Genomic DNA, 25,432 nt, shown 5'->3' with positions numbered 1-25,432 from the left:
TTTTTAAATAAAAATTATTTCTCTCTCTCTCTCTCTCTCTCTCTCTCTCTCTCTCTCTCTATATATATATATATATATATATATATATATATATATATATGTGTGTGTGTGTGTGTGTGTGTGTGTGTGTGTGTGTGTGTGTAAGAGATGATAGCCTCTTCAGCACATGGTGCTGGGGTAGTTGGATATCCACATGTGGAAGATCCAAACTAGACCTCTATCTTTCATTCTACAAAACAAACAAACAAACAACTCATAATGGACCAAAGACCTTCATGTAAAACCCTATATTAACTTGCTTTTCTGTTACTGACAGGAAACAGCTTGTGGGAAGGGCTTACGTTCCATGACTGAGGGAATACAAGGCAGTGACTGAGGCAGAGACCATGAGGGAGGTTGCTTACTGGCTTGCTCAACTACATTTCTATTTTTCCTTTGGAAGCTGGGAGTCGGGGGCAGGGGGTGGAAGAGGCTTGCTTGTTTTTTTCAGCCACCTCTATTATAGAGCCCAGACTCACTTGCCTAGGAATGGCACTGCCCAAAGGTTATTAATTAACCTATATAAATTACTAATTAAGAAAATGTCCTGCAAATATGACCACAGGGCAATCTGATGAGGCAGTTCCTCAAGTGAGACTTCCTCTTCCCAGTGTGTCAATTTGACAACTGAAGCTGGCTATGACAGACCCCAAACTCCAGACTAGTGGAGGAAAACAGGGGAAGCACTTGAATATTTTGGCACAAATGAGGATATCCCATGACTCTAAGAGCATCAGAAACTAGCAAACAAAGAATTGATAAATAGGACTTCATCTAATTAAAAGGTTTTTGCACAGTAAGGGAAACGACAGTATGAATAGATAACCTACAAAATGGGAGAAAATTTTTGCCAACTATTCATCTGATAGAAGATTAATACTCAAAATATATAAATACTTGAAACCATTAAAAAATTCACTAAGTGCGCAAATAATCGAGATAGACATTTCTCAAAAGAATAAATAAAAACGACCAATTTATATATGAAAAATGCTCAATGGCTGGACTTGGTGGCATATATCTGTAATCTCAGTATTATGGAGGCAAAGGCAGAGTGATTACTACAAGTTTGAGGCCTGTGTGGTCTATATAGTAAATTCTAGAGCTTCATGGTGAGACCCTGTCTCAGAAAATGGATAAAACAAAACTGTTCAGTATCTTTATCTATCAGGGAAATGCATGTCAAAACTACAAAGCTAGCTGGATATGGTAGTGAATGTCTGTAATCCCAGATCCTGGGAGGATGAGGCAGGATCGTTGTGAATTTAAGGGCACCCTGGACTGAATAGTTTGCTTAAAAGCAAACAAAACAACAGAACAAAACAAACAAAACTCAACAGACATCCCAATGAAATCCCATCTCATGTCCATTTGTCAGGTTTACTATTACTATGGTGAAACACCATGGCCAAAGCATCCTGGGGAGGAAAGGGTTTATTTGTCTTATACTTCCATATCACAGTTCATCCTCAAAGGGAGTCAGGACAGGAACTCACACAGGGAAGGAACCTGGAGGCAGGAGCTGATGGAGCGGCCATGGAAGGGTGCTGCTTACAGGTGTACTCATCCTGCTTTCTTATAGAGCCAGGACCACTAGCCCAGGGGTAGCCCCACCCACAATGGGCTGGGCCCTCCCCAGTCAATCACTAATTAAGAAAATGCTTTACAGGCTTGCCTATAGCTGCATCTTATGGGGACTTTTTCTTAATTGAGATTCCCTTTTCTTAGGTGACTTTTGCTTGTATTAAGTTGACATAAAACTAGCCATCGTATCATCTTTGCAGCGGGGTTATATTTTTCTCTTCCTCTGTGGTGTTTCTCTCCAAATAGTTGATCTTGTATCTCTAATGTTTCTTATTAACATTTGTTCCCATGAAATATTTTACACAATCATCTTGTGGCTAACCATGTTGTATAAAAGAGTGGCAGTTTAGATGGTCAGTTGCTTCTTACTGTCTAATTGCCTAAGCTCACATATCACAGTTATACAGTTCTTAGAGATGCACAAAACTGACTTGACTTTCTTCCTTTTGGTCTATAGATTTCTAAGTGTGTATGTTCTCATGGTCATCTCTATATCTATCTTATTATTCTTCTGAACTCTAGACCACGCACAGGTCTTATCTACTTTAGGATATTCTCTAGGTTTCATTCTTACCAAGATGTGAAATACAATGTCTTTTCTTTGCATATCCGAAGATGCCATACACTGAATGCATCACACACAACAATTTTATAGCTATATGGAAAACTTTTTTAAAAAGTGATTATGGAGATTCCTGTCCTTCAGTATAATTTCTTTGTGGGTGTCTCTGCCTTCTACGTTGGCATGAAGAGTCCTAAGGCCAGTGGCTTCTGTTCCATCCCTTAGTCCCACAAGATCATTCTGCAACAGCAGGTAGCTGAAGGACTTGCATTCTGTTCCTACAGATGGCACCAGCAAGAACTGAGCAGAAACTCTGTCAGCATCAGAAGAACAAAACAGGTCAGATCATTACTATAAGAGCTCTCGAACCTAAACTGTCATTGAAACCAAATCTTATGAGGATTTAGATAGAATGAAGACTTAAGTAATAAATAATATAAACAAAGTATGTAGTGACAACAATGATCAAAAATGAGGAAAACCACAATTCAAATAAGAAAAGACTGTCAACTAATGCCAATACTGAGATGAATCAGATGTTGGAGTTATTTGGCAAGGATGTTTGTCACCAGCATAAAAATGCTTTAACAATCAATTCCAAATTCCCTTTAGATAAGCAAAAATATTAAATAATGTCAGCAAAGAAAGTTATAAAAGTGAATCAAATAGAAATCATAAAATTTAAAAATTTAGTAATTAAATAAAATTTTTGCTGAACAGATTGAGTACTGGGTGGAGACGGCAGTGAGTAGAACCCATAAAATTGAAAGTGAACGGATAGAATTTAATTATCTGAACCATCAGAAGAAAATAGACCAAAAAAAAAAAATTATCAGAGCTGTAGAAACTTACAGGACATTAACAACAACAAAAAAGAACACTTGTATCATGAGAGTCCTCTAAGGAGTGGGGGAGAGAGTGTTGTTGACATGTATTCATAAGAAGTAGTAGCAGTTGCTAAGAACTTACCTAAAAAGTTTCTCCTAAAAAGGAGAAAACCTACATATTCAAGAACTGAGTAAACTCTGATAAAATAAACACAAAGAAATATGTATCAAGGCTTGTAATGAAAACTTCTGAAAAACAAGGAAAAAAGTTTTAAACTCTCTGTAAAGACAGTTTAAAGGGCAACAGATTTTACAACTGACACAATGAAGGTCATGGAACAGTGATTCAACATATTTCACAGTTTCAACTGTTAAACAAGACCATCTGATCCCAAATGCAATATCAAGAGAGATCATTTTTTTAAGGAATGAGAAAAGCAATAAATCTAGTTTGTTGTTGTTATTACTGTTTATTTGGTTTCTGTAGATCAAACTGCCAAGCAAGATGTACACACTTGTGCAATAGTGGTGCCACAGGCACGGGAGTAACCAACTGCTCTCTGGTTGGATTTGAACCCCAACTCCACTGGAGGGAATACATCTCTGGTACTGGAAGCCTGGTTAAAAAAGCTCATGGTGGAAGATCAGGCCCTAGATGGGAATTGAATAATGTTGTTTAGCCAAATTGATATGGCATGTCAAGTAGCCCTCTAGAGATTTCTGTTTACACCATAGGTTACTCTCAGCATTAATATTTTATCAGAGTTTACTCAGTTCTTGAATATGTAGGTTTTCTCCTTTTTAGGAGAAACTTTTTAGGTAAGTTCTTAGCAACTGCTACTACTTCTTATGAATATACGTCAACAATAATCTCTTCCTCCTCTCCTTAGAGGACTCTCATGATACAAGTGGTTTTTTTTTTTTTTGTTTGTTTTCAGTCTATTTTCTTCTGATGGTTCAGATAATTAAATTCTACCCGTTCATTTTCAATTTTATGGGTTCTAATAATTGCCGTCTCCAACCAGTACTCAATCTGCTCAGCAAAAATTTTATTTAACTACCAAAATTTTAAATTTTATGATTTGATTAAAACCTCTCTTTCTAGCAAATGGTGATGAGCATAGAATCTCATGATACAAGGCATTGAGTCGTAACCAAGTCATGTATACCATACTAAGGCTCAAGGATCAAGAAACATCCTTTCAAGAGAGGATGAAAAGCATGGGAAAGCAGAGAATAAGAAGGGTTGTGTAATAGCATTTCATGGGTAAAACACAGCCTGACATGGTAGCAGGAGAGAACAAACTTCTGTCATTGTCCTCTGGCATTCTGCACAGGCACTGAGGCACACACATATCCTCCTTTACACGTGTACAAAAGGGGAATCCTGTGGCCTTAATGAGGTCTTGTAAGCGTCTTAGAGGTTAAATTTAATGTAGACTCAGTCATGTTGAATCAGCCGCTATGCTTTCTTTCAAATATCACAATGTAATTATTTTTTTATCAGGCAAAATTTGAGGTCACTCTCATTCCTCTGGGAGTACATTTGGTTGGAGGTTGGCTGGGTATGGGACTTGCCTGTCAGCTCACGACAGCTGAATCTGGTACAGTCTGTACACATGTTCAGTGGCTTCCCTGTCTCCGAGGATTAGTTAGACTCAGGCCTTTTGACTTGATTTCTCCTCTTTGGACCCTGACCAAGGTATCTTAGTCTAACCTTGGGTCACTTGCCCTTTTGTATTACCGTCATCTCACTGTGAGTGAGATGCACATATAGTCTTTTAAAAACCTTCAATCCATTTTTATTTCTTTTTGAGAGAGTCTCGGTGGCTTGAGACTGGAGACCCATCCATCTCTGCTATCTATGGGCACCACACAGACTTTGCATTCCAATCATGAACTACCCAAGAACCAAAGCTGGGCTTTCCCTCATTAGAAAAGAACCCCCCCCCCCCCAGCATAAGAATCTGCAGGTCAGAGGGACAGGTCACTGGCATAACAAGGACAATCTGAGCACAGTCTGTGGTGCCTGCTGATGCAGCTTGCCTGTAACTTCTGGCCCTGCTTACATCCACTCCCAGATGCAACTCTCTTTCAATGGGCTCCCTCCTGCTGGGCCTGCCAACCTTATAATTTGGCAGGTCTTATAGAACACAGATCATACTGGATTGTTCTACATATAATTCCATTTTGAGTGGCGTTCCCGGATGCTTCATCTCTACCACACCAGGAGCAGGTTTTGAAAAAAGTGGCTGCAGCTCTGCTGCTGAGAGTGTCTCCTTGTTCTAGAATCTGAAGCGCTTCTGTTGTGATTTCCCCGCTGGGTGTTTCCTCAAATCCTTATCATGGCTTTTCAGTCTGCTGCAGTGTGTGAACAGAGAGAAGAGCTGCTTCTGTTGCAGCCCGGACCTGCTACAGAACTATTTCTTGTGCTGGATCCCTCTCAAAACTGATAACCACGTCACCTGGCACATGGGTTACAGTAGCATCAGTGGTATGAAGTATGTGTTTTGCAAACCCAAAGAAACCTACTAAGCATGGTTTCTTTCTTTTAAATTTAAAATTATTTTTTGTCTTTAGTGAGGTATAGGATGCCACCATTTGTCTTTAACTTTGGAGGATACATGTTGGCATACCAGAAATAATCGATTTTATTGGTGTAGCAGACTGTACTGTTTGCAGGGATTCTCTCCCACCCTCTGGAGGACATACTTGTTTAAGTTTTTAATGTGCTAGGTGGTTGTCCAGCCAGCCAGACTGGGAGGGCAGTTATAGCGACAGTAATCAGCATCATGCTTTGTGGGATTTTCAGGCTGGTCTGGCTGAGAGTCTGGTGGTTTGGTGGGAGAGCTGTACAGCTGAGAGCCCAAGACTGTCAACATATACTATAGACAAGGTTATGATAGATACTGCTCTTTGTCCTAAGTGAACTTGTACTGTTTCTGATCATCGTTTCTGTGAGAGAAAGACATCAAAATTACCATACCATACCACATACTGAAGGGCGTCTTATCAGCGAAGACACTCCAGGCAGAGCAGTTCCAATTGGAGTTGCTAATCCGATGACTTTATCATGGTCCACTTTGACACTTTAGGGCCCACTTCACTTTTCTTTCTTGCAGAATCTGGGCTGGGAGTGAAGTGAAGTCAAGACCAGTTTCTCTGCATCCCTTTGATCTGGATTCACTAATTTTCATCAGGTCTGCCGGAGGCAATATTGATCTGAATTCTCCATCTTGGCCTACTTGTAAGATGAGGGTGGAAGCTTCCAGAGGCTTTTACCTTTTGCCCTACAGGCCAAATGAACAGTATAGCTGTTCAACTAAGCACCACATCTGTAGGTTTGTTAAAGTATTTGAGGATAGAGGGATGGTTATGTGTAGGTTGCAAACCTACTTTTGTTCCTGGGAACTGGGCTTGGGTCAAGGCTACAGTTTTATCTACATCCCCTGCCATACACTCTGTGGTGTGTGGTGTGTGTCTGTGCATGTGCATGTGTGTATATGTGTGTGTGTGTGTGTGTGTGTACACTTAGTGTTATTTTAGGATTCTGGAAATAATGTCACCTTGAATCTTGTGTCTGATTGTCTTTTTAAGGCATTTTTTTTTCATGAGTGTGTGATTACCTGAGTTAGTGGCCACAGGCTCACTTAACAACATTTCTCTGCACAAGTGTCAGGATGCTGCAGTATCCTTCTATTTGTGGCGACTGTTCTTGTCCGGTTCAGAACCTGGGTAAGGGGGCTATGACCTCTTGCTGAGGTCAATGACCCCCCAGCCTCTTAATTATCTAGTCTTGATTTCGTTGGGCCTTTACAGCATGGATGATATCTTTGTTGGCTTTCTACTTATTTTAGTCCCAGGGGTCCAATGTTGTAGTAATTGTCTCCATGACTTTGTGTCTCACAACCTGATGTCCACCCCATGCCACATGTCCTTCCACGCCCACCCCATGTCACATGACCCTCCAAGCTTAGTACTCACTACGATTATTATATTCATGGGGTCTCTGGCAAGTTAGCATTGTCCAGCACCTGGCCTCTCTTTGTTGAGGACTGGGTAGGGTTCTAGGAGAAAGGCCCTGTCATCTTCATTTCTGCAGAGAACTCCATTCTGCATTGGAATCTCCGCTGTCAGACCTGGTCCACATGGGACAGCCACCACCAGCCTCTGAGAGATGCTTGGGAAGCAGTGTAGCCTCTCTGAGTCCTCTGGTAGGTTTTCTGGTCCCGTGATGTAGACATTCCACCTCCCAGGCTTTTAATCTCCCTTTCCATCATCTGCTGTGGCAATATTTGTATGCCTGTTTCATTTAATACAGCCCATTGCCTGGGATGCCTGCCAGGGCATCATGTATCCCTGGAGAGCCCTCCTGAAGCAGTCAACTCTCCATTCTTCATCCTTGTGTTTCCTTTTCTTGATCCAGCACCCTTGGAACCCAGCCCCCTGCGTCCTCTCTGCACTCTTGCCAGGATGTGTTGGCTAGGCCCTCAGCTCCCGTGTGGCGTAACCTCCTTCCCCCATCAGCCCACAGCATCTGCTCCTGACTTATCACTTCCCTGCAGGCTGCTTCAATGTAAGGAGCCCTTAGTCTTCATATTTAGTTGCTGCTGGGATGTAGTTGGATTATGCTGTGACTTAAACCACACCAACATGGCAGCCCGGGGGGAAGGATGAGAGGGCATGTTGAGGTTTGTGTGAGTACGTGTATACACGGAAACATGGTTTCCTGGAAGAAGCAAGCACTGTTCTGTGGGGAGCAGTAAGCTGCTTCAGCATTTTTAAGAACTCATATGTCTCTTGCATGTAATGGCCTCATTCTTTTCCACCCGAGTTTGGCCTTGGCATAGGAAACCTACTGTTTTGCCTAGTTTTAGGTCACCTTGACATTAGCTAGAGTCACCTGAGAAGAGGGAACCTCAGCTGAGAAATTGACTCTAAGATCTGGCTGTAGGTAGTTTCTTAGTGATTGATGTGGGAGGGCCCAGCCCATTGTGGGTGGTACCACATCCCTGGGTTCTTTTAAAAAAAGCAAGCTGATCAAACCATGAGAAGCAAACCAGTAAGTGGCAGGCATCATTCCATGGTCTCTGCATCAGTTCCTGCTTCCAGGTTCTGGCTCTGTTTGAGTTCTTGTCCTAACAGTTTTCAAGGATGAAGCATTATCTGAAAATGTCGGTAAAATAAGCCCTTTCCTCCTTAGCCTGATTTTGGTCTTGGTGTTGCACCACAGCATTAGGGAGAAACTCTTGACTAAAAGGCCTTCCATGGCTCCAATCCCTGGGATTCAATTGCTCTTCATAAGGACCAGATTTACTCTCTGGCCTGTTCTTTTAATGAACATTTATTTAGTGTGTGTATGCGTGCATGAGTGTGACATGGCGTGCTGGTCATAGGACAATTCTGGGGAGCTTGTGCTCTCCTGCTACCTGGTGGGATCCAGGGGTCAAATTGAAGTCATCAGGCCTGGGTGTAATCCTTACCCTCTGAGCCATCTGTTTAACCCAACTCTCCTCTTCATATGCTACAGGAGAGGCTGTTCAGCCTTAACACTTGGCTTTCATTTGTTGTTAATAACACTCAACTTTCCATTATCTTTTCCGTAGGAGCAACTGTGTTTAGCTATAACCACCGATTTTGTTGTTCTTATTGTTACTGTGTTGTCCTTATTTCTCTTACTGCTCCACCTATCATGGCAGCCAGTGCCTTGTTTCTCCCTGCTGTATTCAATCAAGTTCTCCCTAGTTACTCTGTGCTACCTACACAGCTGTGGCTTCTTCACTGCCAGCTGGGTTAGCTAGGTACAACACCCTAACCTCAGGCTGCTGGCCGAGGACTGCCGAAACCAGTTGAAGATTAGAAGTAGGTATAGTAGATGTTGCCATGGGATAAAAACCCATGGAAGTGGAGGGAACAAGCTGAGCTTCAGTGTAATCACAGTAGAAGCTTCAGCTGGCCCAGTGGGGAGTTCAGAATCTGTGAAGGGATGAGACCTGGTGATTGCCCCAAGTTGGAGAAAGAGGGTTTAGCTTAAACTCCCGTGCCTTTGGTTAGATGCTATAACCTTGCCAATGCCACTGTCTTTAACCTGGGTGACCTCTGTTGCTAGAAGTGATGGTTTTTTAAAGGGGGATTAGGTAGAGCTTCTCAATTTGATACCAACTGACCTCTCTGCTTTGGTTGATAAATAGAAGTAAGCAGGGACTGAAGAGATAGTTCTGTTGGTAAATACTTGCTGTGCAAGTATGAGGGCCCGAGTTCAGATACCTAGTCCTCATGTAAGTCTAGGGTGGGCCTGCTGGCCTGCCTGAAATTCCAGCACTCAGGAGACAAGGACAGGATTCCTGGCACAAGTTGGCTAGTTAGACTAACTAGATCAGTGATCTCTGGGTTCAAGGGAGCAAGGGAGAGAATAAAGTGAATAAAATGAACAGCTGAGGAAGACTGGTAACATCAACCGTAGGTCTCCACACATATGGGCATATCCCGAATGTGTGCCCATACACATGCAAAAATAGATGTTATCATCTTTTGTCTTCTATAGTGTTGGAGCTCAGACTCAGGGCCTTGTCCACACTAGCACTAGCTACATTCCCAGCCAGATGGGATCGAGTGAATACTAAAGAGTAAACAATAAGCCTGAAGACAATGCTTTTGAGGTTTGGGTGAACAGGCAAGGAAATTAGAAACACCGACCTGACTGCACATGCTCCATTGACTGTCGTTCTCTAGACAGTGGAGTGACAATTCCTGTCTCCTGCCTGTCACTTTTGAGGCTCTCATTAGTCATTAGATGTTTGAAAATGACCCCAGATTGAAAAGCTTCAGCCACCCAGCATTGCTTCCAGGATCCTGGCAGAATCTGTTAATAAGTGGCAGGTGAGGGAGTTCCCACTTAAACATTTCAGAGTCTTCAGTCCCCAGTCCCCGAGAGAGAGACAGCTTATTTGGTTTCCATCACTCATTCACGCTCTAGGGTGTGTCAGAGAAGCCTCCAGCTGTGACCAGAGGGTCTCCGGAAGGCTATATGTGAGCCTATTAAAAGTAAGCTGCCTGAGTGGCTCTTCCAGCAACACTTGCCTCACTGGGTAGGGAGTTAAGATGAGTAGCCTGCTGCGTACTGGCCAGCTCTGATGTGCAGCTTGGAGCCTCCCTACCAGCAACAAGGGAGCTTGCCTAGTTTTTCTGGTTAGGTCCCAAATCACTGATGTTTTATTCAAGTAGGCTAATTCCATAGAAATCCAGAAGAGCTCTCCAAGTCCCAGCACTCCTAGTGATGTGTGCTGGGAACTGTGCAGGTATTCACGCCGTCTACCCCATAGCAATTGAGTGGATAAAGAGAACTGATAACACACAGCTTTCAGATTTAGCCCATTCATCATCTCTAGTGCTTCAGATGGGAGCTGGTGCACTCCACTCAATCATGCAACTCCTGGCAGGAGGTAATAATGACACCTATTTTGGGCAGAGTGGGTAATGATAAAAATTCTCTCTAGCCACAAAAGTGTCTTGTTCACCTAAGCGATTCTCCACTTGATTTCAGTGCAACCACAAGGCAGCCTGTGCTATTTGGAGTCTACCAAGAAGCAGATTCCCGAGATGGGATTAGGCAAGAAAGATTTCTGGGGAGAGGGAACCAGAGGCACAAACTGTGATGCGGGTGACATGTGTGGGAGGAAGAAAGGAAGGAAGCAGGACTGGGACAAAGAGTCCTAGCCTGCAGCACACTTCCAAAAGAGGCTCAGCCAGGCCACGGGGCAGAGCGCCGAGCACTGCTCAATCTCATTTCCTAGGAGTTCTGTGCCTTACCCAGATGAGCCTGCCTTGATATCCCACAGACCTAATTACTGGGTGGGGCTGTTGGTCAGTTGCATACTCAATAGCAGGAGATATGAGCCATCCATTTTTGTGACTCCCAGTGTCCATCCTTGACATACACAAATCTACCTCTCTCAGGGAATGTTTGTTCACTGTTCTCTCAAGTCTCTTTTTCTAAGGGGAAAATTAAAACAGGTTAGTGGGGCAAAGTACTGGGTTTCTCTCTATGACTTGGTCAGGGTCACAGCTGGTACCCATGTCTTCCCTTCTCTACTGTCCATTCTAAGTTCATCTCACCCTCAGCCACCACCTTGGTAACTTATTGGTTGTATGGCTCAGATTTTCATTTTGAGGGATCTGAGCCCTTGACAATCATACCCCTCTAGCTGATGATAGTCACTGACTTGCTGAGGCAACGGAAGGCCAGGAGGCGCCACTTGTCTTTTTCCAGACTCTTGAGTAATGGCCATAGCTCAGAAATCTTTAAATTGGTTTCATTTCAAGGTTACTTTTGCTTTTTCACAAGGTGAATTTTTTCACAGTGAGCTGCTATGAAGACTTTCCCCTGCTCTGTCTTACTTCAAGGCTAATTCTGAATGTGGCTGTAATGCAGTTTCTGGCCATTGCAACATGTAACAACATCTAACCACATACAGCTTGCTGAAGTGGGAATTTCTGGTTGTGTCATGTGATGCAGACTCATGTGATGTTTGGAGAGCGTGTAAGTGAGACTTGACCAACAGTGATAGGGCACTTGCATAGCTAGCTGTGCAGCTCTGTACTGGTCTCAAGTCTTCGAGTACCTTCACTTTGTTGAGAGAGTCATGACAGAGAACTCCTGGCATTCTTGCTGGTCCTGGTGTCTCTTCCTGACATGTACCTATTTGGCAGAGGCTTGGCAGTTTCTTCTGGATCGTGCTGCCTTACTGTTTCGTGTTTGAACTGGACTGTTAGTATCCTGACACTACTGAACTGGACTGCTGGTATCTTGACAAAAGAAAATTGGAATTGCCCCGAAGAACTACTTTTTTTCTTCCTGCTTAGTCAACTGCTTTGTTTTTTTGTGGTTTTTGAAACAAATAAAACATTTACTACGTGCCCAGGCTGGCTGGTCTGGACTCTGCATAGAACCTCCTGCCTCTGCAACCTGACCTCTAGGATAGAAGGCACTGAGAGCTGTGCTTGACCTGTGATGGGGCACAGACAAGTGATAAAGTGGTCCAGGTCTCGTTGGTGCTAGAGATGGAAGCTGGGATGTCACATGGTGGCTCATTCATGCATGGTGTCTGGCTTTCCACCTAGAACCACAGCTCTAACCTGGCTCATAGCGAGGAATTGTTGTTCCCAGGTTGCCTCCAGCATGGGGCTAGAACTCCACCTTGCATGTGGGGGGAGTGGGGGAAGGCCTGGTTCTACATGGATACCAGGCTGCTACTGCCCAGCACCCTGATGCCCAGTACCTGGTACTGCTCATGTGTCTTCTCATACCACCTGTGCATCACCGCAGAGTCAAAGGTGGGGATCAGTGTGACCTGCAGGTCAAGGTCCCACTGGTGCTGGCCTAGCCCACTGATAACATAGCAGAGTGCTCGAATGTGCAGGAAGAAGTTCTAGTTCAGGTAGCCCAGGTCCAGGTACACAGGGGAGCCAGCAGCAAGTGGTGCAGGGCGGCTACTGGGACTGCAGGAGATCCTTGTGGCAGGGGCCATCTTGGGGACAGTCTTAGGGTCTTAGGGACCAAGGGCTTCTTGGTGAAGGGCACACTGCCTGGCCTGTCTGCAGGCTCACTACAGGTGCTGAGTGGCTGGTTCTGGTCCCCTGTGGGGCTCTTTGTCTTGGCAGTTACAGTTGCAGTTTTGAGAGTGGCAGAGGCAGAGCTAGGCCTTGCAGGGGCCTTGCAGCTATGGCTGGGATTGATGATATTGAGGGGCTGCTGGGTAGGAGGCGGTAGTGCCTCTGGGTCCACCATGCAGATTCCTGGTGCGTCCAGCTGTGGCGGTGGCACGTGAGGTGTGAATTACTTCTAAACAGGACACATGCCCTTGTCCTGCTTACCATCCTTTCTCCCCTACCTTTGGATGGTGGGCTAGAAGGGGGTTGGAGCATTTGAGAATCCCTATTAAAGTAGGTTTTGAAAAGCTAAGCCTACAGCTCGTCCCTAAGACAGAATTTGGATATAATTCACATACCATTTTGTTAGCCATTTGTGAGCCAGACCTACACTCTTTCCCATCTTGTTGACAATTTTTTTTGTAGGACTTCCTGAATGGCCGTGGGCGTGGGCTGAGAGGGACATGTTGGCATGCTGTGGTGGAGATCTGGAGTCTGGACCACTTGTTCATACTACGTCCTGGGCCTTGTTCCTGCCCAGGCTGGGTCACGGATGTATTATTTCTATCTTGTGATGGCGTATTGTTGGGCTGCTACACTGTTTTCACTTGGCATGCTCAACAGAATCCAGTTTTTTAATGGGCAGCTGTGGTCACCCTTTTGCTTCAGGGTCAAGCACTCTGACTCTAGGGAACTACTTTCCAAAGAACACGCAATTCCCTGCAGGAACATTGCGGTACTCCAGGATCCCAAGGGCCTGTATCGAGATTCTCCCTCTGGAGCTTGACCACACAGGCTCCACAATTCATCTTTTGTTTATCCTCAACACTCCTCTATCATGGAGTCTTCTGCACTGCTTAACACAAGTGGCTGGGCAGGTCTATTGTGCACCACATGCAGCCCTTCCCTGTGCTAGGCTCCCACCACAGCTGAAAGCCTTCACGGAACATGGTATGGGATGGTGTTCTCAGGCATGGAGTTGGTTGCCCACAGGATCCAAAGAGGCTAACCAGGACTGTGTTTGATTCATTAAAAGGGTTGCATGGAATAGTAGTTGATTTTCTTTTTCTTTCTTTCTTTCTTTTTTTTTTTTTTTTTGGCAGTTTTTGTGGTTTTATTTAAACACAAAACATGCACGAAAGCCATCTATTCATTCTCTTCGCTGCATAGCCTAGTGTTGGGATTGGTGACTCTGATGGTCAGCTGTGCTGCTCTTTCTACGATGGCTTTCTGGTTCTTAGAGGACACATTGTGAGCAATCTCAGCACAGTAAGACTTGTTGCACATCAGCAGCACTTCCAGCTCCTTGACATTGTGGACCAGAAACTTCCAGAAGCCCCTGGGCAGCATGTGCTTGGTTTTCTTGTTGCTCCCATAACCAATGTTGGGCATCAAGATCTGGCCCTTGAATCTTCTCCGCACCCAGTTGTCAATGCCTCTGGGTTTCCGCCAGTTTCGCTTAATTTTCACATATCGGTCTGACTGATGCCTGATGAACTTCTTGGTCCTATTTTTGACAATCTTGGGCTTCACCAGAGGCCGGAGGGCAGCCATGATGCCACAAAACAGATGACTGCCACCTCGCAGGCAGCGCCGAGGAAGAAGGAAGAGGCGGTGGCGCACAAGGAGTAGTTGATTTTCTATACTCTATCCTGTGTGTCTTAGTGAAGCCTGTAGCATACAGCTCTCTTCCATGTAGATGATCTCATGTGAATGCAAAATGGAACAGGGTATGTTTTCCAAGTCCTTGTCCATATATCCTGTCTCCAAGGCCTGATTAGACTGTGTGGCATTCATGCCGTGTACAGAATAGCAGCAGCAATGAGAACCACTGCTTGGCAAGGCTGCAGTTGTCTGGTCCTCTGTAGGCACCTATCCAGTTTCTTCAGGGGCAAAACTAGAGAACTGAATGGAAATATGATAGGCATCTTAGGCCTAACCTTTATGTCTCTCCATAGGATTACTTTATACACACCCACACTTAAGTATATATTGCCTTTATTTAGTATCTTGGCTCACAGGAGATATCTCAGAGTTCCTATGTGGCCTTCTTTACCACAGTAAAGACATAGCTCCTGACACACAGGCTCAAAAAACTTATGACTAGGACTTTATTGCTTGCTCTTTAAATAAGATAACACAGAGGCCACCATGATATTTTAGGTCAGGATATTAACTTAGGTTCTGTGTCCAACAGTTCTCAAAATGTCTGGAAATTCTCTATCCCCATGATATGTTAAAGGCAGTAGTAAGAAGCCCTAGACCCTCCGAAGGACCGGCAGGGGAGGGGAAGAGCCTTGGTTATACTTGCATTGTCATAGGCTCAGGTTCTGGGCATCTTTGGGCATTATGTTCCAGACCTAACAATTGCCTTCAACTGGCATTGGAAGAAAACTCAAAGTTGGGTGGGAAGGTATGGGAGGGCAAAGAGGATGGTTATGGGAGTTGTTGAGGGGAGGGGGGAGGAAGAGCTAATTGTTTAAAATATACTGTATGAAATTAATAATAAAAATATTGCTTAAAAACAATAAAAAAGATTGAGAAAATCTCGATACCGGCCCTTGGGATCCTGGAGTACCGCAATGCTCCTGCAGGAAATTGCATGTTCTTTGGAAAGTAGTTCATTAGGTAAAAAAAAATTGCCTTGGGTTTAAGCATTGAATAATGGAGGCAACTCTTTGGGAAGAACACCCTCAAACCACAGCCTCATTACCTTCATGTCTTTCTTTTTTTCTTGCAGATAGTAAATAGCACTTTGGGTGGCTGTCTACCTATTTTGCTCCTGGAACACCATGGTGTATCAGCTGTCCTTTGTAGAATGTCAAATGCCTTGACTGCTCCACTTGCCAGCCACTTCTTACTTAGGGTCTCGTCATCTCTGTAAATATTAATGAGGTTAGCTCTGATTGCCTTTTCTACCCTGAGTCTGGCCTGCAGAGAAGAGAAAGTACTAAACTTCTGAAGTGCCAGGTAGATGGGAGATCCTGGAGCAAGAGTTGGCAGACTCAGATTCTTGCTGGAATAAGCCTGTGGTCATGCCTCTGCTGTGCTCAGTCACTGGAAGCAGCCAGCAGAAGCCTGGCACAAATGTGGCAGCAAACCCAGAAAGCAGCAGCTGGGTCATCAGTCAGCTATTCTTCTTGCAGCAGGGGGCCGAGCAGTGTGTTTTCAAGCCTGCTTGGTGGCTTCTCTCAGGCCTTCAGCTCATAATGCAGGTCTGGTTGCTGTTTCACCCAAAATTATTTCTGGATAATTCATTTACCAACACTATCCATCTATTTCCACAACATTTTATACAGCTCAGATATAATCCATAAAACACAACATTCACCTGCGTGTAAGACTTACTGGCTTTCCTACAGTCACAGAGATGTGCAAGCATTCATCTACATTCAAGTTTAGGACATTTTCCCATCTCCCAGAGAAACTTCACATTCACCGACAGTGGCTTCTACCCACTTCCTTAATAACAGCATCTCAAGACTCTTCTTATGGCAGGGGTTTCTTCTGCTACCCGCTGCCATATTTTAGATTAGGAATCTGATATGGGGGTTAAGGAGAATCTGGCTCAGTAGGTAAGAGTGGTTGCTACACAAGCATAAAGACTTGGGTTCAAATCTCCAGCATCCAAGTAAAAAGCTGGTTAAGGCTATACCAGTGCTGATATCCCCAGCACTGTGGAAGATTTCTGGGGCTTGCTGGCTGCTGACAGCCTAGCTGCAGGCTTGGTGAATGATACTTTCTTGAGGAAATAAGGCAAGGGTAGGAGAGCAGAGTATCTTATGTTTTTTTTTTTCCTGGTGTAAATTTGCTGACTAATCTGTTGGAGTTGACGGTTAAAGTCTTTGGCCGGGAGCAGGGAGAAAGCAGTTACTCTGAGGTGGGAATGGTCACTGTACCGTGCACTCTGGACCATGGAGGTGAACAACATAGGCTGTTTTCTGTTGCACGCCAAGCTGATATTAAAGCATTGGTCTTCTGCCTTCCTTCCTCTCTCAGGGACCATCCTGGATGGAGTCAAATCATTTGTATTTTCTATCCACTTATCTTCAAGAGACCACATGAATAATAGGATGGAACTTGTTCTCACGGAATTATTCTGAGATACTTCTTACAAATACTGGCTTCGTCTGGTCTGTTAGACTTTGATGGTGTGATTTCTCACTCTGGGCTTCTGTAGCTCCTCCCTCCAGCTTTGGGTTCTAGGTGTGTCCTTCGCAAAAAACTCACAACAGATGCTCACAGCACGCCCTCACCAGAAAATGCCTACCCAGTTTGTGTCTCACAGGGAGGTTTGTTTTTAGCATTGTATCCCCTCTGTTCTGAGATTCTTCACCTTCTTGCAAGGTCAGCATTTGTTCTGAATTTAAGATACATAGGGTGGGGGAGCTCTGAGTGCTGAGGAAGAAACCTTTCTGCTTGGTGCATTAGCCCCCCCCCTTGTTTTTCTTTTGGAAGGAGTGTTGATAATAGACTAGCTCCCTTCACTTGTTAAATTCCCATCTCTTAGCATATATATAAAAACACAAATTGCACGGTGAATCTGTCTTTATTTTCTCCATGACTAAACACTGCATTTTTCACCACTTAACAAGTCATTGTTCTGAAAAATTGGTTTCAGACTCTGCTTCCTAATGAGCCAATGACTTCGTTGACAATTCATTTTTTTCCCCCCTTCTGGACTCTAAACAGCGGCAGGCATGAAAAAGGCACAGAGGATGGATGGGAAATAAAATTGTGCAATTTTTACTTTCCAGTGGGGTTTGTCTATGAGTAATGCACAGTTGAAATCTAGGTCTTCTATTAGAAATCTATCAGTCAGACTCAGAAAGGAGACTGTTCATATGTCATCTAAGAGGTGAAATGTTAATCTTTTAAGAAATTTCATTTTTTAAATAATATTTTTGTTCATTCTTTGAAAGCTCCCATATAGTTATGCAATATATTCTGATCATATTCTTCTACTAAACCCTCCCCCAACTCCCTTTAATGCCCTAACCTGTCTTTCCAACTCCATATCATTCCTTTACTATCCTATTAATAATCTTGTGAGACTTAACTAGTGCTGCCCACATGTGCATGGGTGTGGAGCCATCCACTGGGAGTGTGGACACACTACAGCAGCCATGTCCATGACTCTCCCTTTAGCATCTATCAACTGTGGGTCCCTGAGTCCCTCCCTTATCTGTGCTAGAAATTTTGGCTACCTTGGTCTTGTACAGGTTTTGTGAGAGTAAGCACAGCTGCTGCAGGTTACTGTGTACAAAGCCACACCATGTGGACAAGTCTGTGTTTCACAGTTCTCTTTCCCACCCACGGGCCCCTCTTCTGTAGCTTCCCTAAGCCTTGGACAGAGGGAGGCAGACGGGGAGGATTCATTCACAGCCAAGCTCTCACAATTACTTATAATCAGCACCTTGGCCACTTAGAAAAACAACAGCAGCTTCTTTTCTACAGCTGATAAGCGTTTGAGCCCTGGGCTTTACGGTACCAGGCATGGAATCTCTTCTATGGAGCAGGCCTCAGATCCAATCAGAAAGTGACTGGTTACCCCCATTACTGTTGGGTCACTATCTCATCAGTAGGCACAGCTTGTCAGGCAGGTTGGGATTATAGCATAGAGAGTCAGCATTGGGGGAGACCATAGAGGTCTTTTCTCCTGGGGCTTGCATAGCAAGTCTGGTACTATGTTCATCAACCATCATCAGGGAGAGAGTTTCCCTGTCAGTTTGTTGGCTCCTTACTGGCAGGTCCAGGTGAGAGGAGAGCAGGTCCAGCACCAGGCCAGGAGTCTTGTCGAAGCAGGAACTCAACTTTATTGAATAAACCTCTCACTTATATGAACTCGGATCATAGGGAGGGGAATTTATTTTGGTGGGGTGAGATGACATAGGAGGCGGGGAAGGGTGATTGAGGGTATGGGGTGACTGACAGGGCCAATGGCAAAGCTCTATATTAGCAATGGTGGGGCAGAGGCAGGGCCAAACAGGTCTTGCTGAGTCACCCCAACATAGAAGTGACTGAGATAGGTCTCAAAACTTGAACCAGGGAGGCTCTCCCACAAGGCTGCAGAAACTTTAGCCAGGCTCAGGTTTGTCCACAAGGCCCAAAACAGGGCAGAAATGAGACCCAACATCAGTTGAAGTTGGTTTTTTTTTTTTTTTTTTTTTTTTTTTTTTTTTTTTTTTTTTTTTTTTTTTGAGACAGGGTTTCTCTGTGTAGCCTTGGCTGTCCTGGAACTCACTCTGTAGACCAGGCTGGCCTTGAACTCAGAAATCCGCTTGGCTCTGCCTCCTAAGTGCTGGGATTAAAGGCGTGTGCCACCACTGCCCGGCTCAGTTGAAGTTGTTAATTCAAAAGATTAATTAAGATTGGCTGGAGAGATGGCTCAGGAGTTAAGAGCACTTGTTACCTTTGCAGAGGTTTAGGGTTTGGTTTCCAGCACCTACATGGTGGCATACAACCATCTGGAAAAGTTCCAGGGATCCAGTCTCCTCTTCTGACCTCCTTGGGCACCAGGCATGCAAGTACTGCACATATGCACATTCAGGAGAAACACTCATACACATTCAAACAAATCTAATTAAAAAATAATATGTGTGTGTGTGTGCACGCACACACAAGTGTGCTTGCATTTGTGTGATGGTACAGATATATATAGGTCAGAGAATGACTTTTCATGAGTCCTCTTTCAACTTGTCTGGAAGCAAGGTCTCTGCTGTTGTTTTTCCTTGTGCTCTGTGTCAAGCTCTCTCCCCGCCTCTAAACACCATGCTTCCTTCTTGTGAAGTCTGATAAAGTTTCGTGTTATTTTTTCTCCAATCATAGCATTTACTAATCATTTTATTCTGTTCTTTGAGCTTGAATCTCTATACTAAACAAGTCTTTGAAGATGGCTTAGTCAGTAAAGTGCCTGCCCTTGAGCATGAGGCCCTGAATTCAGATCCCGGCACCCACATAAAAGGCCAGCACTGTCATTCCAGTCCTGGAAGTCTGGGCTGGAGGCAGGCACACTGATGGAAGCTCACTAGCCAACCAGTAGGCTCAGCTAACTAGTGAGCTCCAGGTACAGTGAGAGACTTGCCCTCAAAAATTAACATGGGGAAGAAAGTAAGGTAGAGAGCGATCAAGAAGAAAGCCAACACTGACCTCGGGCTTTTATACATGCTTATATATACATGTGTTACACACATGCACACATATGCACACACACATGCGCGCGCGCGCACACACACACACACACACACACACATATCCAAATTTTTTTACATATTATAGTAGTGCATGTCTGTGATCTCAGGATGCAGGAAGCTGAGGCCAACTTTGAGGCTAGCCTGAGCTACAGAGAGTTCCTGTCTCAACCTGTCATTAGATTCTCTATCATTTAACACTTTCAAGAGTTCTGTGAAAATTTTCTTCAGAGTCTGAAAGATAGTTTATGTTAACTCAGAGTAGTGAGCATCCATCCATATATCAAATCAACAGTTTTTGTTAAATGCTGACCTTTTGTCAATGCAGTTCAAGCTACTGAACATACAGCAGGGTGGGATGAAGTCCCTATCTGCATGGATCTTAAATTCCAGTTGGGAGGCAGGCAGTAAACAGGCAGGCAACAGGGGTTGCATGTCAGATATTCTGCATATCAGAAATTTACATTATGGCTCATAATAGTAGCAAAAATTTACAGTTATGGAATAGTAGTTAACGAAAATAATGTTATGGTCATTATTGGTCCATACATATGGTCACCACAACATGAGGTCCTGGATTAAAGGGTCACAGTATTAGGAAGGTTGAAAACTACTATAGCAGAGAGTTTTGAGGGATGAGTATAGTCCTATGCCACCCAAACTTTCATAAGTTTTCAGGAAATTACTGTTGGGGGAATAAGTAGAGACAAATTAGGTAGTAAACAACCTTAAGCAAATGACTCATGCATTTTGCAACAGACAGGTAATGTAGTTGTGGTTATTTAACTGAAATGTCTCAGTTTCCTTGACTCTAAGCCACTGCATTGCCCACTGTTGAAATGTTGCTCCAGGTTGTGGTTATTAGCAGTGCTGACTCTTGAATATAACCATCATGCATTGTTTCATGATATGTAAATACAGGACCACAAAAAAAAAATCATCCCATCCACACTCCAATAAGCACATCTGCTTACTTGCATAATTCATTGGTCTACTAGCTGTGCAAAACCAAGGCTGATAATTAGTCTCCATTTTGAGTTAAAGGATAGCTTGTTCAGAGCGACAGCTTCACTGTGTTTTATGCTGCCTAGTGCAGGGACAGACTTAGTGAGTGTTGGAGGGAGGATTTAATCAATGACTTAAGTGCACCTTACTTTGCAGGAAATTCGTTTCTAAAAATTGACATACTGAGTGAGAAGTATTAGTAAACAGAATGTGACTTCCTGGTTCCTTCCATAGCCCCACCCCTCTAGGTACGTGCTACCTGGAGTGAACTGTCTGCCGTCATTCCTGGGTCTTTGTTTATTCTCATACCCTTGTGTTTATGATAGAATCTAGTTTATTTGTTTAAAATTTGTTTTACATTTATTTATTTAGTGGTGTGTGTGTTTATGTATGCTTCTGTGTGTGTGTTTATGTATGTTTCTGTGTGTGTGTATGTATGTATGTGTGTGTGCATGTTCCATTACATGCTTGAAGGTCATAGAGCAGCTTATGGAATCAGTTATCTCCTTCTAACATGTGGGTTCCAGAGACTGAATTTGATCATTAGCTTGGTGGCAAGCACCTTTACCCTCTCAGCTATCGCAATGGATCTTTGATTATTTTTATCCATTGAACAACCATGTGACCTCTTGTAGCATACAGGTTGTGGTGTACACAAATTAATGGACTTACAGAAAGTAAACAAAACCCTTCCAAACAGAACTTTGCTCATAGTTCAAGTAAACAGGTCACAATCTATTATGGGTTAAATATGAATTATCAGTCATGATCTCATGCAGTGAAGGCTTGGTTATTAGTTGTGGGTACTCTTTTGGAAGGTGGCTGATGAGCGGGGCTTAGCTAGTAGAAGTTGGTCACTAGGGTGTGCCTTTAAAAGTTATCCATGGCTTCTTCTCTGCTTCTTGGCTGTGGTGATGTAACTGGTCTGACCTAAGCTCCTGTTACTGTGACATCACTGTAAGCTTCCAGCAAGGGAGTATTCAAGTCATGGCCTACACACCAAAGCCCTGAGATTGTGACACAACCTGCATTACTTAGTGTTCTATCGTTGTGAAGAGACACCATGACCATAGCAACTCTAATAAAAGAAAACATTTAAATGGAGCTCACTTAACAGTTTCAGAAGTTTAGTTCATTCTTGTGATGGGGGTAGCATGGTGGCACACAGAAAGACATGGTGCTGGAGAGTAGCCAAGAGGAATCTATATCTATATCTATGTCTAGATTTGCAGGTAGCAGGAAGAGAGAGTCACTGGTTCTGACTTGAGCACTTGAAACCTCAAAGCCAACCTCCAGTGACCTATCATCTTCCAATAAGGCCACATCTCCTAATCCCTGTCACATAGCATTGCTCCTTCATGATCTATGAGCCTGTGGGGGGACTTTTACCCAAACCGCCCCACAAATGGTCCCTCCTTTTGTCGCTCTCTCAGGTAGTTGTCATTGCAACAAAAAGCTAACTAATCTGCCATATTGCTAACTGTGACCTTGGAACTGAAAGGAATTTAATATGCTGAGTAAAGGATTTAGCTCAAATGACCTCTCAAAGGTCACATGACAATGGCATGACTAGCGAGTCACATGACAATTCCATAATACTTTTTAATATACTAAATTGAGCTGGATAGCCTATTCTTGAGGTTTCATCTATTTCAATACATGACATCTATCCTGCATCTCATCAAGTGACTTAGACCCTGCTCCCAAACCCCTCCACAGCCTCCTGTCACACCTCAGACACAATGAATTCTAACTGTGGCACTCTGTCCTCCAAGCTCAGCAGCCATTACCATTTTCACCACAGCAGGTATGACTACTTGCATGCAACCTCAAGGTCAAGTCTGTTGATCATAGAAGGTGAGGTGGGGGTGCTTATTAGACCCTTACCTGTGAGTCCAGCCATGCCTGCTGGTACCTCCTGTGTACGCATGTGTAATTCTGCCCAAGCTACACATGGTCCTGTAGTCTTGGGAGGTGCTAAAGTCTATATAATGTAGAAGGTTAACTAAAAGGGAAAGTCCACCCAGGTTGCTATGGGGAAGTTTCCATGCATGCTTAGGTGAGGTATTCTGGTGCTGCAGGTGCTTTGGGGATATCCACATGACTGTAAGTCCCTTCACCTGTGCTTTGTAGCTATGCCCAATAGGCTCTTCAGTTCACCGAGCTTGACTTTTGTGGAACACTTGCTCTGGTCTGTTCTTAGTGCTATGTCTTGAGGGAACCAATGTTTGTTCTTGTCTCCTCAGGAAAAGCTCACACAATACCAATTGTTTGCTATATCTGGAGAGTAATTCCCTCAAGGAGGGACTCTGCTTGCTCCCTTGTGTCCCCACTGCCTGATATGGAATGGTGTGGCCATTTGACATGGAAATAAAAGGAGTGAGCAACTAAATGTGTGGATGGAGTGATACAATGGCTGTGGAACAGTCTCAGGCAAGACACGTAAAGGAAAGAAAGGATGCTTCCTATGTGTCTAAGTAAACTAGGATGAAGCCTAAATTAAGCCGCAGATGGTTCAATGGGACAAAGAATACCAAAGAGAATCTGATAACTGGATATTCAGAGTGAGAGGTAAGGAGTAATCTCAGATTGTGATTTTGAGGTTAAGAATGGTAGCAGTAGGCCCAGAGAAATGGGTCAGCAGTTAAGAGCACACTGTTCTTGCAGAGGACCCATGTGCAGTTTCCATAACCTACATGGTAGCTCACTACTGTAACTCCAGTTCGAGAGGATCCAATACCTTCATATGTCCTCTGTGGAGACTTCACACATGTGATGCACAGATATTCATGCAGGCAAAACCTCTCTCTCTCTCTCTCTCTCTCCCTGTTTATAAAATAAAAATAAGTAAATATTAAAAAAAAGAATGGTAATGATTGAGAAGTTGTAACAAAGTGGGATGGTGGTGGCAGGTGACAAGAAGTTTGGTCTCATTTATTTATCTTTTTGTTAAAGTACAAAACAAGTTTGGTTTTAACCACTTTTTAAAAAGATGCCAAAGTAAGAAATATTAGAACTATGTAAAGACTTTGGAAGATCACAAGGACATGTTCCTAAGACACGAACATTCTAGCTTCTGTGTTGATATCCATCAGCAAGAGGAAGGTTGGGAGGACGGTAGTAATGACGATCTAGAAGGTCCTTGTGACATTAGGCCTATAGTTTTGTGTGACAAGTTGTCCTATCTTGGCCCAAAACAGTGATGCAAGCTTAACTGTCACTCAAGATGGGGCTAAGCAGCATGGGTGGGAGAGGAGATCCTTGGTCCCATGAAGGCTGAACACCGAGCAGGGAGGAATTCAAGGGTGGGGAGGGGGAGGGGGGGAGGTGGGCACACCCTTGTGGAGGCAGGAGGGGGGGATGGGATAGGGGGTTCCTGGGTGGTAGAGGGAATGGGGTGAGGGGATAAAATCTGAAATGTAAACATAATATCCAGTAAAAATATGAAAAAAAAAAAAAAAGAGTTTACAACTAATCCACAAGCAGGAGGTTGAGAGAGAGCTAACTGGGAATTGCCTGGGCTTTTGAAACTTCAAAGCCTGCCTCTAGTGACACACCTCCTTCAACACAGCCAGAACTCCTAATCCTTTCAAACAGTTCCACCAAATGAGGACTAAGTAGTCAAATATAAGGCTATGGGGTTATTCTCACTGAAGGCCCCACATTATGAATGTTTTTTTGTTGAGGCCCACATTCTGCCTCAACACTTTGCCTCAACACTTTTGGGGCTAAGTGCTCTGGTCAAGAGAGAGTGTGGCTCTTGGGGCAAGAGACGCGAAGAATGGAGACAAGACAGGGTGTGATTCAGTCTCTTCTATTTTCTCAAGTCTCTCCTATTGAAGGGAATTCTGAGGTATTTATATACACAAGCAGGAGAACACAGGTGAAAACATTTTACCACGTGCACCATACAGCTGAGGTCACTAAACAGCAAAACAAGCTATGTGGGATAAACAATATATTTATCAGAGTGTGCTTCAGCTGTTATAGGCTTTTGACAACCAAGTCTTTCATCAGGGTATATGGTTCCAGATGGCTGCAAAGTTGATCTAGCCGCTTTCTACTAAAGTCGGCTCCCAACATTTTTTGAATTATACTTATTTGTTTATTTGTTTTGTCTGTGTGGTGGACGCCCATGCTATGGCATCTATGTGCAGATCAGATAGTTTGAGGGAGTTGGTTCTTTCCCTTCCACACTGTGGGTCCTGGGCATTGAACTCAGGATGTCAGTGCCATTATAGGTTGAGTCATTTCACTGGCCCTATGCATGTTTAATATTACCCACTGAATAAAGCTTTATGGTTTTTTTCTGCTTCACAAACATGTATTAGCATTAAACTTATTCTTGATTTAATGGCTGACCTGGCCTCCTCTTCATTCGCATGTCAACCCTCAGGTTGTTGGAAAGACCCTCATTTCCTAGTGTACATTTGTGGGCTACTTCAGAAAACTACCTGTTTTTTGTTTTTGATCCAGGTAAGATCTTGTAGCCCAGGAGATTAATATTTTGAGCCTGAGTTAAGTATTGTGTCCAGGCCCATCTTCTTGAGTTTCCTCTTAAATGTCAACTCATTGGC

General features: G+C 43.7%; 1 protein-coding gene and 1 pseudogene across 1 annotated transcript in view; one reads left to right on the top strand and one right to left on the bottom strand.

Annotated features, from left to right (window-relative positions):
• The window catches only part of Cacna1d (calcium voltage-gated channel subunit alpha1 D), a 428,745-nt gene that overhangs the window by 28,020 nt on the left and 375,293 nt on the right, over window positions 1-25,432 (top strand). The gene's annotated exons all lie outside the window — the stretch shown is intronic.
• Window positions 13,807-14,229, bottom strand: LOC117705044 (large ribosomal subunit protein eL32 pseudogene; annotated as a pseudogene).

Source organism: Arvicanthis niloticus, chromosome 3 (assembly GCF_011762505.2).
Source record: "Arvicanthis niloticus isolate mArvNil1 chromosome 3, mArvNil1.pat.X, whole genome shotgun sequence".
NCBI lineage: Eukaryota > Metazoa > Chordata > Mammalia > Rodentia > Muridae > Arvicanthis > Arvicanthis niloticus.
Note: the sequence above shows the minus strand (reverse complement) of the source record. Positions and strands in the feature narration are given on the sequence as shown.